The sequence below is a fragment of the Podarcis tiliguerta genome (genome assembly GCF_965153285.1).
Source record: "Podarcis tiliguerta genome assembly, chromosome: 6".
Lineage (NCBI taxonomy): Eukaryota > Metazoa > Chordata > Lepidosauria > Squamata > Lacertidae > Podarcis > Podarcis tiliguerta.
The window spans coordinates 46,095,526-46,107,976 of NC_139539.1; the positions used below are offsets into that span (position 1 = coordinate 46,095,526).

General features: G+C 44.0%; 1 protein-coding gene across 6 annotated transcripts in view; it reads left to right on the top strand.

Annotated features, from left to right (window-relative positions):
• Positions 1-546: 546 nt before the first annotated feature.
• TEAD3 (TEA domain transcription factor 3) overlaps positions 547-12,451 on the top strand; it is an 89,487-nt gene continuing 77,582 nt past the window's right edge. For all 6 annotated transcript variants that reach the window (XM_083445816.1, XM_083445817.1, XM_083445818.1 and 3 more), the window contains exon 1: positions 547-847. The gene's annotated coding sequence lies outside the window, so the exon portion shown is untranslated. The remainder of the gene's footprint in view (positions 848-12,451) is intronic.

The window sequence follows — 12,451 nt, forward strand, 5'->3', positions numbered from 1 at the left end:
ACATTTTAGAGCCGAGCCTCCCTCCAAGGAACTCGGTCCTGAGTGTGTATAGTGTACCTCTCTCGCTCTCCACTCCCCACCCCGCCGTCCCGCATCCCAACAGCCCACTAAGGCTAAGTATCAGTCCGAAGGGTCAAACGCTGAACTTCCTAGCGAAGGCGGGATTTGAACCTGGAACTTTGCGGCTGAAGTCAAACGCTCTTGTCTCAAGCAATGCATTGCTCCCTCAAGGGAAGGAAGATAACTTTGGGGCCCCATTCAACATTTGACCACGAAGTCCACTCTGCCTTATGTACCCTCCGGACATGATTCCCCCTTGCAAACAGACTCCCCACCCCCCACCCTTTATTAGAAGAAGGTGGTTGGCCCTAATGATCCAGCCTTTTCCAGTAAACGCATCCAGTTTCCTCCCAGCCTCCCTCCCGTCCTGCCTCCGGCAGAAACTGCCCCCCCCCCGAGAAAGAGAGGCGCGGGGTGGGGGGACGACCCTCTTCCTCAGGTCTCCTCCCCCAGAGATGGTCGCGGGAGGAGGAGGCTGTCCATCGGCGAGAAGGGCGGGGGCTGGCGGCTCCTGCTCTCCTTCCTTCCCTCCCTCCTTCTTTCTCTCCCTTTCCAAGTTTCTGCTCCTCCCTCCTTCGCACAAACTTTCCCGTCGCTCTTGCTCGGCGCCCGGCTAGAGCTCCTTTCGGTGCGCGGCGGATTCCTCACCCAGCCAGCCAGCCGCGCCTCCCCCCCTCTTCCTGCTGCCCTGTCACCTTCTCCCCCCCCCCCTCACCCAAACGATCCAGAGCCACAAGCGGCTGCACCGGCGGGACCACCACCCACCCTTCCCCGGACGGAGCACGGAGTAAGTAAGCAAGCAAGCGGGCGGGCGAGCGCTCCCATCCCGGCCTTGGAAACTCTCCGCGAGAGGAAGGAGAGGATTCGTCTCTATTGCGCCCCCCTTTTTCCACACAGATGTCCCGGGCTGCGGGGGGAGTTTCCCCGCCCCCTGCCCCTTCCCATATTTATCCACCCCCAGACCCAAACCTCGACCCCCCCTTTCTCCCGCCCATGGAATTGGTCACGCTAGGAAGAGAAAAGTTGAAGGGGGGGGGAGCCCATTTTCTTTCTACCCCCTTGCCCCCCCCCCCCCGGGTTTCAGCCATGCCTTGTTGCGGTTTTCCTCTGGGAAAGAACATTGTATCCACCACTTTGTCTATGGAGCCTGTCTTGGGCAGCTACTCTTTCCTTGGGGGCAAGTTTCCCTGCTCTCAGGGCTCGCTTTGCTGGGAGCTCCAAACCCTTAAAAGAAAAAGGAAAAACAACAAATCCCACACTGTCCTTTTGGGGGTACACTCAGAGATGCCTGACGTCGAGTCATGGTTCCTGCTCCGTTTCAAGTTTTGAAGTCCGTGGCCTGTAACAGAGCTGGATTAATTTCCTCCTTATATATAGTTATGCTTTGTCCGTCCCAGTTGGTTGTAATCAGAGCCTGTCCGTCTGCCAAAAGGGCTTTCGTGTGTGTGATCCAGACTGTATATTGATAACTAGAATGGAGCATATATCTCTGTATAAAAATAGGTTATATAATCTTTCTGGTCTCTCAGGCATCACAGTGTTGATCTTACAGTTGTTGTGAGTTTTTAAAAATCTTATAATATTCATATTATTTATTAACATCCAAGAGGAAGTCTTTTGAAGCAGGATTTGTTCTCCAGTGTGCCTGTATCTATCGCCAGCTTGAACCTAGGCCATAGGGCCGCTGTGTTGACAACTCATGGATTGCACAAACACATTTCCTCAATTAATTACCTTTGTGTGTGTTATGTGCGTAATGCTGTGTTTCTCACTCGTTGGTCACGTGTGTAAAAACAAATGCTTTGGTAGATTCGTTGTATGTGTAGATTTATGTTGTATTGCGAAAAGTTACATTTGGAAGTTTATAGTACTGATGTGTGTGTGTGTGTGTGAGAGAGAGAGAGAGAGAGAAGGGGAGGGTGGGGAAAAGGACGAGCAATTTAATTGGGGAGCGGGGAAGGGAAAGGATATGACAACTGTGTTAATATTGAAAACCCAAGATGGGATGGGCTTGACCAGTGTGTTAAATATCCACCCTATATCAGTCATAACAGGGGATCCAGTTCTGACTGATTAGTTCTGGGCAGCTGACCTACAGTGTTAATGGTTTAACAAAGAAATAGGGAAGCTGTGAGATCAGAGGGCAAAGAACTAAAAAGAGAGGTCTCTTGAGGGTTTCCTATTGTCTGTCATAATCCATGGTATTTTGGTTGTTGCACCAGGGCAGGCGGACTGTGTCAGGCCCTTTCTCCCTTCCATTTAATAGTTTTCTCAATGGCTGCAATGTTTTGGAGGCTGCCGCTTGCCTGTTCTTTGTAGAGTTCTTATGGATGTGCAGGGGAACATTAACGAGGGAAACTGGAGAGTTTCTTCTAGGTCATATACGTAGCCTCCTGTGAATAAGGCAAAGCATTATTGAGGAGCTCTTGTATATGGGACCTCTAAGAGGGAGGCACTTTGTACTCCAGGCTACTTTCTGATGGTGAGGCCTTGCAGGCAGGTTGCTGTTTGGTCATGGCTCTGCAGGGCTGGATGTATGGTTGGTCCTGCAGGCCTAGACATGCAAGAGCTTACACCGTTCAAGGGAATAGCTATCTCGAAAACAGCACCTGGGTTGCACTGTATGCTACTGCATGAAATATAACCTCCCAAATAAAGACATGCTGCTTTGGGGAGATTGTTCCACCATTGTCTTTTAAGCTGTCTAAGCTGTGAAGTTTGTGCCGTGATGAAACATAAAGATAATAGGGCTTTTACTTGCTTTTAGGTATGGGGTAGGCGCTTACCTGTCCTGGGAAACTGAAGCAAGGGATTGTGGGCAAGGTTTCAACTTTCCCATGGTGATTGTGAGCAAGACATACAGCCAAGTATAATTGCATGTACCCCAATTTCCTCACAAATCAGTGCAAATTTCCTATGGATGTACTCAAACAGTATCCATACTTATCTGGGAGTAAGCCCCACTGAAAACAACAGGATTTTTTTCTGAATAAACGTATTTAGGATTATGCTGTAATATATTGATTTGAGTGAGTGCTTAATAATTGCAATCACAGTTCCAGCGGATATCCTCCAAATGTTTACTAGTAAACTCGGAGTGATATATTTCATTTCCAGAAAGCCATTAGGCTGCTGTGTTGTTCTAGAAATATTATGGTTTATTATTATGTATTTGTATTATGGAAGCAGAAAAGAGCTATTCTGAGTTTTTACTGGATATCATCCACCCCAAACCTCCTAAGAACAAGTTTGAAGTTCCCTCCCTTTTGTTTCAAAGTAATTACATTTAGCACCAACAACTGCTGTGTTCTGCCTTTGTAGCCCTGCTCTTCAACCTTAGAAGTGTCTGTATATTAACATGCAAGGCAAGATGGTGATTATTGGGTCATTTATAGCTTCTCCATACTTTCTTATTTATATAAGGCTGTAGGTCTAGTCATAAAAGGTCAGTTGGAGACTTCATAATGATATGCATGCCTGTGGGTCTCTGTGTCTCCAGAAATGTTCTCTTTATGGAGGGTTAACACTGGTGTTGAAACTACGTATGTGTCGTGGGGATCTGAAATCCACTGACTTCCCACATTAGCAAGTTTCAAATCCAATTTTGAACCTGAAGAAGTGACTGTAAATCTTACTAAACTTAAGCCCAAACTTCCTACCTTTTGGTAAGAAAACAAACTTTTCAAGTTGTGAAATTCTTGGATGTGAAACCATAATTTCACTACACCATTTTAATTTTGCAGACATATTGGCTTTCATATTATAAGATTTATAGCTTTGGTTAGAAAGTTCTTACATTACTTTACTCAACACATGATTAAAAGTATTGCTTAAACTTGGAAGTTAAAACACATTAAAATGCTACTGTAGACAAGTTGCTGTATATTTTGATAGGCGATAGTTGGTGTTTGGTAGTTTACATGCCCGCTGCACCATTTAAAACTTATTTCCACTTTATTAATATTCCAGTTACTGAAAGGGAGTCAAATAACTGCTAGCTTTAATATTTTCAAAGGCAGAATACTTATTGTCTCTCTCCTGCAGAAGAGCAACAAGCTGTAAACCAAAGTACAAATCTTAGTTACAGCTTGCGGTTTGTCTACAGTGAGACAAACCATGAGTCCCCGTTCAGACAATGTGCTAAGCCAAATCATGACTTAGTTTACACAGTGCATCAGAGGAGGAGGAGGAGCAGCAAAGCGACTGGTTTCTTTGGCAGCCTACATGCTCATGCTAAACCTACTTCCAGGCAGATGTAGGGTTTTGGTCTTAAGCATCCCCAAATGTAAGAGCACAACCATTTTAAACTGCCAGGGACTGTGTGATTTTTGCCTAGAAGTCTGACTTCAAACTGAGCTAGAAGTAATGGCAATTGTCACAATCTGATACATTTTGTGAAACAAGTTTGACAGCTCTTGGTCCAGTTTCCTTGTGAGACCTGTGCTTGTCTTATAGAAACCACCAGTCCTATTGACAGTAACTGACCATCCCTAATTGCACTTTCAGTAGAGAGCAGAGACTGGATGTGCCAAGGATCTGGAGTCTTCTCCCCTACTTTTGCTGTGTTTGGGAATATAGACATGTCAGATGAGAGCTTTCCCCCTTGAGCAAACTCTTGAGTGGGATGCATAAGGAATTGATCCTACTTGGATGTGATTCATAGAGTGCTGGTTACTAGGTCCTTTCACAGTCTCATTGTAATAACACAGGTCAGAAAAGGCCATCTGCAGATATGTTCTTCAATGTCTGTAATATGAAAGACTTGGTGTTCCTTTGTGGCAGGGGTTTGCGGACCTGTGACCCTGCAGGTGTGTGTTTGTTTGTTTATAAAAATATTTATAGATCGCTATTTCATAAAAAGATATCAATGTGGTTTACAATAAAAAATATTTAAGACTAGAAAGTATTTTCTTTAATCATACCACTAGCCTGAGATTTGGGGCCATTATGGCTCCCCTTGCCCATAGCATACACTTACCAAATGTATATTCCATATTTTAGGTGCATCCTTCATATAATCTAATTCCATGTGTATCTGTGTTACCTTGGACCAGAAGAAATGCTGAGTTCACTGAACCTTAATCAGGGATGCTGAACAGTGATAGGCCTAGATATCGGAGGCAGGTATAGGGCTACCAATGGACTAGAAAAAAAACTAGTATTTATCTGCTGTATAGGCAAAGTGTAATGGTAGGCTTCAATAAAAATTAAACAAGAGATTGCCCTCATATTCTGCTTGTGGACTTCCCACAGACATCTGATTGACCACTGTGAAACCAGGATGCTAGTCTAGATGGGCCTTTGGTCTGATCCAGCAGAGTTCTTATGTCAGATTGATTTGCAGACATTAACAGGTGACACTTTTCATAGCATGGAGATAAGCACATTGCTTGCTCATGTCTACAAGCCATATTACACAAGAGCCAGGACCAGTGAAAAGGTGTGCAACCTTTTCCTGTAATTGACTGGCATGTATGATGTGTATTATGCAAAAAATATATATTGTAATACATTTTTAATTGAATAATTCCAATAAAATAATGTGTTTTGAAAAGTGGCTAACCTTAGGCAAGTAAGGCCATTTAATCTACAGTCTAAATAGTTAACTTTTCTCTAGAAACATCATCATTGGATGCAGGTGAGTACATTTGGAAGAATTCGGTTTATGCTTGAAAATGCACCAAGGATGGGGAACTTTTTTGAGCCAGCTTTGACTAGTGAGTGGGACAGTTCATCTATCAACCTCTGGATTGGCCCATAGCCTGGACATTCTTCATGCCTGGTCTACATTGACTGGTAGCAGCTCTCCAGGATTTCAAACAGGGGGTCTGCCAGCCTTACTTGGAGATGCCAGGGATTGAATTTGGGACCTGCTGCATACAACGCGGGATGCGGGTGGCGCTGTGGGTTAAACCACAGAGCCTAGGACTTGCTGATCAGAAGGTCGGTGGTTCGAATCCCCGCGACGGGGTGAGCTCCTGTTGCTCGGTCCCTGCTCCTGCCAACCTAGCAGTTCGAAAGCACGTCAAAGTGCAAGTAGATAAATAGGTACCTCTCCGGCGGGAAGGTAAACGGCGTTTCTGTGCGCTGCTCTGGTTCGCCAGAAGCGGCTTAGTCATGCTGGCCACATGACCCAGAAGCTGCACGCCGGCTCCCTCGGCCAATAAAGCGAGATGAGCGCCGTAACCCCAGAGTTGGTCACGACTGAACCTAATGGTCTCTTTACCTTTACCTTTACATACAACACAGATACTCTGTCACTGAGCTGTGGCCTGTGGTGCTGGGAGCACTCTAGTTTTCTAACTCTGTTGAGTGGGGACAAAGACATTTGACTCTTTTTCCTGTCAAAATGATTGAAAGCACTCACACATGTCCTCTACCTTCTGCAGTAATGGACCATGGCGTAACTGTCAGGATTTTGGAGGGGCGTTAGAAGAACCCTTCTGCATCAGCCCAAAGGCCTTTATAGTCCAGCATTTTGTTCCCACTGTGGCCAACCAGATGCCTATGGGAAACCCGCAAGCAGTTCCTGCATGCACTCAAGATGGTCAGCCTTATAATTTAACACTCACCTCGTTACCCAAGGCAAGCCATTGTTGCCCTTAAGTTAAAAAAAGAAAACGCTCCCAAGGCAGCTGAGAACCGCAACAATAAACAATATTAAGAGCAAAATAACCCCTGCCAGGCTTAATTTGGCATGTGCACCAGAGGCTCCCTATGTCTGCAGTGTGATGCACAATCTTATACAGCCTTGTGCTATCAAATGAGGGGCACTGTAGGATGAGAGAAATTAGATATACATGGTGAAATATCTAGCAGTTTGAGCTTTGTGCATTTACTCAGAAGTAAGTCCTGTGAAATGTGATGGGTAAGTCTGATGATATTGCCTCCTAATGGTGTAACACTGGGCAACAGAATAAATGTTATGAGTAAATGTTGTGCAGGGATGTAGTATGAAGGAAAATAAATTACTGTTGTTGCTATCTGGAGATCCCAGGCTCTTCAGCCAAAATTTATAGGTTTGTTTGTTTGTTTGTTCATTGTTTGTTTGTTACTGCTACTACTTCTACTTTATTATTTCTACCCAGCCCATTTGGCTGGGTTTCCCCAGCCACTCTGGGTGGCTTACAGCATATATAAAAACATAATAAAACATCAAATGTTAATAACTTCCCGATACAGGGCTGCCTTCAGATGTCTTCTAAAATTTGTGTAGTTCTTTATCTCCTTGACATCTGAAAGGAGGGCGTTTACAGGGAGGGTGCTACTGCTGAGAAGGTCCTCTGCCTTATGACATTTGTATGCTATCCAGTAAGACAAAGTTCAGCACAACATCAAATGATTAAATAAAAAACCACTTTAATACAAAGGAAAACACGAAACCATTAAAGGGCAGAAACTACATAAATACAACAGAACAGAACTCATCACCCCCATCCTCTGATTAGAAATGGGTTAAAAAATTAGATCCAGATTACCAAAGTTACTTAAAAGGTCCAGATGAACATAAAGGCCTACAACGGTGGTGAAAATACCTCAAATCTGGTGCTAAAAAAGCTTCCCTGGGAAGATTCTGTAATTAGAGATAGAGAAAACTTTTATTATTTATACCTTACCCATCTGGCTGGGTTGCTGGGAAAAGGCCCTCTCTCTGGTGATTGCAGGTCTCACTTCATTTGTGTTGGCACCTGGAGTAGAGCTTTTGAAGTTTTGGTGGATGCGTATGGGAGGTGATGGTCTTACAGTTAGCCTGGTCCCAAGGTGTTGGGGGCTTTGAAGGTAAAAGCCAGCACTTTAAATTGGACTCAGAAGCTGACAAGGGGCCAGTTTAGCTGACGAGGCACAGGTGTAATACAGTCAAGGCAGTCCAGTCCCTGTTAATGATCTTGTGCCCGTGTTCTGGACGAACTGCATTTTTAAAGACAGCACTGTGTTGCAATAACTTATGAACAGGGTTACAAGAGTATGGGTAATTTTGGCCAAGTGATCTCCCTCCATGTACGGTCACAGTTGGATGTAAACTGAAACTGCCGAGATCACTGGAGCTTCTAATGGCAATGTTGGATTATTAAGTACCTACAGACTATGAGACTGATCCTTTGGGAAGAGTGCGACTCCATCTAGGGCAAGCTGAACACCATTCACCTGGGTGGATGAACCACCAGCCAACAACACCTCCATTTTGTCTGGATCAAGTTGACCTTCATTCAGTCCATTACCATGCTTAAACACTAGTTCTGGACAACCAAAGCCCCACCTGTCTGATGAGAACTAGAGATAAAGCTGGGTATCAGCGGTGTACGGGTGACGCTTCAGACAAGATCTCCTGATGACCACTCCCAGTAGTTTTGCGTAGATGTTAAATATCATGGGAGGACAAGTTGAACTCTGTGGAACCCCGGCACTCTCCAGTGAAAATAATTAAGGCAAAATATTTGAAGTGAATTTTTGACTCCTCTCTCTTTTTTTTTAAAGCACTGAATTAAGACTAGGATTTTCATGAACACCTGGCAGTAATCTAAATCCACCCCCATACAAGTCATTGGTGAAGTTCAGCTAGGTGATGTCAGTGCTAAGTTATTTAGATTTTCCTCCTTTGGGTGACATGAACAGGATGCTCTACTGGGTCCTGTTTTTAATCCAGATCTCCAGAATACATATCTACTTACTGCCACATTGGGCCACAAACACTGCTTGTATGTGACACAGGTCATTATAACTTTAGGTCTCTGCCGAAACATGCTAGAACATGATTAAAACACTTACAAATGTTATATAATAATAATCATAATAATAATAATAGAAAAACTCCAATAACAGCAAAGGCTGAAACAGTTGATTTATGGGTTAATCAGTTAACATAATTTAATTGATTCAGAAGATGTCTTAAATTACTTGGGCAGCAGCTTTAGATATACCGTAGATATAGCAAATGTTTTCAGGAGGTATGCCCCATATGACACATGTTGCAACATGTGTATGTAATCTAAAAACAGGACTATTGTGTTCTTATGCAAAGTTAAGCAGGTTAAATCCGTCAATAAAGATTCCTCTTGTTGTGTGATATTGCTTGTAAGATATTAATGGCGGGCGGGAACATACTAGGCAGTGTTTATGTTTGCCTGTGCATAGATCAGTCTTCCCCATCCTGGTATCTTCCAGATGTTTTGGCATACAACTCCCATCAACCCTTACCTTAGTAAGGGAAGTTGCAGCCCAAAACAACCAAGGGTGTTTGGAGGGCACCAAGTTGGGCAAGTCGGTCCTAGACAATGGACTAGTTTGGATATAACACAAACCATAATTTAGTGTTGTGAGAACGAGCCTTCCCCAGGGCTCATGCACCTCGCTCCAGTGTGGCCCCAAAGAGGAGTTTGGAAGCTTTCATTTCTGTTTTAGATTAACTGCAGCTTCCTGCATTGTCTAAACCTGCAAAAACGGTGGTTATCTTAACAATGGTGAGTTGAAACAAGCCCACTTCAAACCATAACTTGTGTAGCTGGCTTCTTTTTACTACTCATAGTTAACCCTCACAGCAGTTTAGGGTTCAGACAAGACATTAAACTGCTGTTAATGTGAAATTGAAAAGAAGAGGGAGTGTGAGAACTTGAGGCAATGCTTCTTTTTGTGTCTGAATGCAACCATTGATGTTAACTATTTTGCCGCCCGTGGTAGAGCGGTGGAAGGAATATTTTGTTTTAAACTTGCTCATATGGATTTTACCATATGGTGTTATGCATTTTGTTTTAAACTTGCATATATGGATTTTGCCATATGGTGTTATGCATTTTTTAAATTGTAAATCACTTTGATATTCATCATTGCAATGCTTTAAATTAGGTGAATGTCATGTAGCACAACTATCATGTTTGTCTGTATCATCCAACACTAAGAGACTAGCCATGTAATTTTAAAAATGATGATACTGCAATCCATTCCTTGTTGTCAATCTGGTTAAACTTTCTGAGGTTGAAAATATTTCCCCAAACTCAAGGGACCCAGTTGTTATTTCCATAAATTTACCCCCTCCAAGAAAAAAACAAGTTTTGATACTGACCCTCACACGTTTCCAGTGGTGTGTTTAAGCATCCGCCTGGTAGCCATAGGTGACAAAGAGCTGCAGACATGCACGTGAGCATGGATGGATGGAAGATGGATGGAGCACGCCATCCCTCTGTGACCAGCACAGAAACCTAAGGGGAGTACTCATGGAGCACCCACATAGAAGTGGGCTCCTGTTGCAGGCGGGACAGAGCCCTTAATGGCTTAATTTGGATAAAGGCTCCATAGCTCAAGTCTGAGGTTCATTCTCCGGCATCTACAGGAATGTCTGGGGAAGACTTCTGCCCAAAACCCTGATGATCTGCTGCGTCACTATGCACAACACTGAGCTAGATGGATCAGTGGGTCTGATTTGATGTAAGGCAGCTTCCTGGTTTGCTTCCTAATTCTGACCGCTAGTGTTGAGAGGTATTTCAATAAAGCCATAAGGCGGCTGCAAAGCATTAATGTTTTTTTAAAAAATAAAAAATGGGTATTGTCAGCATGTGTCATCACTTCATTTTTCAGCCTCCTTCCCCCAAATCTTTTATTGAATAGAGGGAATATGATACTGGTACATGGGAAATATTAATGCCTACCTTTTCCATGTGGTGAACTCTACTTGCTTTCCACCTTCAAGCTTATGAAAACTTTTGTTACTCCCAGGATTACTTTTCTTCAAAGGTTGTAATAAGTTTTATTCACATTCTTACAACTATTGGGTGAGGCATGATGTCACGGTGTAACTGCTCTTTGCATTAATGTTTTATTAACTGTAGAATAGTAAATTCATAATTTCTATCAATTTGATAGATTTTACAAAAGTATTTATGGGTGCCTTACAGTTGTGGTGTATGTGCTTGGGTGGGGAGGGGGATGAGGCGCCTCAAGCTTGTGCCATCCGTTTGGATGAACTGACCCTCATAAGAAATGAGGATATAATATAAATGGTGTGTGTGTGTCTGCTTGATGCAGAGCGACTGGGCTGCATATGCTTTGGAAATGCACCTTCTGGTTGGTTTGTTTTTTATCCTCATCACTTGACACATTACCTTCTAAAGGAGTTACAGTGGTACCTCGGGTTAAGTACTTAATTCGTTCCAGAGGTCTGTTCTTAACCTGAAAGTGTTCTTAACCTGAAGCACCACTTTAGCTAATGGGGCCTCCTGCTGCCACCGCACTGCCAGAGCCCGATTTCTGTTCTTATCCTGAAGCAAAGTTCTTAACCTGAAGCACTATTTCTGGGTTAGCGGAGTGTGTAACCTGAAGCGTCTGTAACCCGAGGCATATGTAACCTGAAGTACCACTGTACTTGCTTTTTTGTTTCTGGCATAGGACTTGTGGACTTTCTGGCGTAGAACAGCTGCAGTGACATCCCCAAGGACTTCTGAGGCTTGCTGCCTCACTGCAGAGGAAACTACCTAGGAGAAACAGGGATAGAGGTGTTAAAACAGGCTTGGTTCTCATTAGAATTCTCATATTTAGGACTGGACAATCTGCAGTGGAAATAGAGGAGGAGCCCACCCTAGTTTAGCCTCTTCCATCCCATCGCTAAACAAACTCAAAAACAATCTCCTTCTGCCCAGCCCAAAACAGCTCCACTGGCCTCTGCCTGAGGAGCGGGGTGCCTATGAGCCAGCTTCCCATTCTACCTATGAGCTCCCCATTGGCAGTAGCCCACAGAAAATCCTGAGTTGGGGCATTCTAGGGGTACGGAGGGGTTGACTCAGACCAGGATCCTCAGGATCCACTGTTGTCACTTGACAGTATTGGGATTTACCTGGGTGTGATTGCTACACTTTATACACCTACACTTTATAGCCTATAAAGCAGGCCTTGCCTGCCCCCTCCCCACCTTCTGCCACAGCTGCCATGAGCATTGGGGCCGTGGATTCGGCAGTGGAGACTCTGTTCTGCCCTGCCCTGCTGCTGTCTGGCTCAGTTTGGATTGCTCTGCCATGTAGCATCTCTTAATATCTTCAAAGATTTCCAGTCACCCATCAATTTACAGTGTTCTTTATGCATGTTATAACAGAAGCATAGGAAATATGCTTCTGATATAACACGACATGAAATGGCCAGCCCCTAAAATGTGCGTGTGAGAATGAATGTGTGTGTAGAGTATATTCGTGTGTGCGTATGAGCATGCAGTGGTACCTTGGTTCTTGAACATAATCTGTTCCAGGAGTCCATACTCCCGGAACCATTCAAAAACCAAGGTGTGGCTTCCGATTGGCTGCAGGAGCTTCCTGCAATCAATCGGAAGCCACGTCGGAAGTTCAGCGTCCGAAAAACGTTAGCAAATCGGAACACCTACTTCCAGGTTTGCGGTGTTTGCGATCTGATTTGT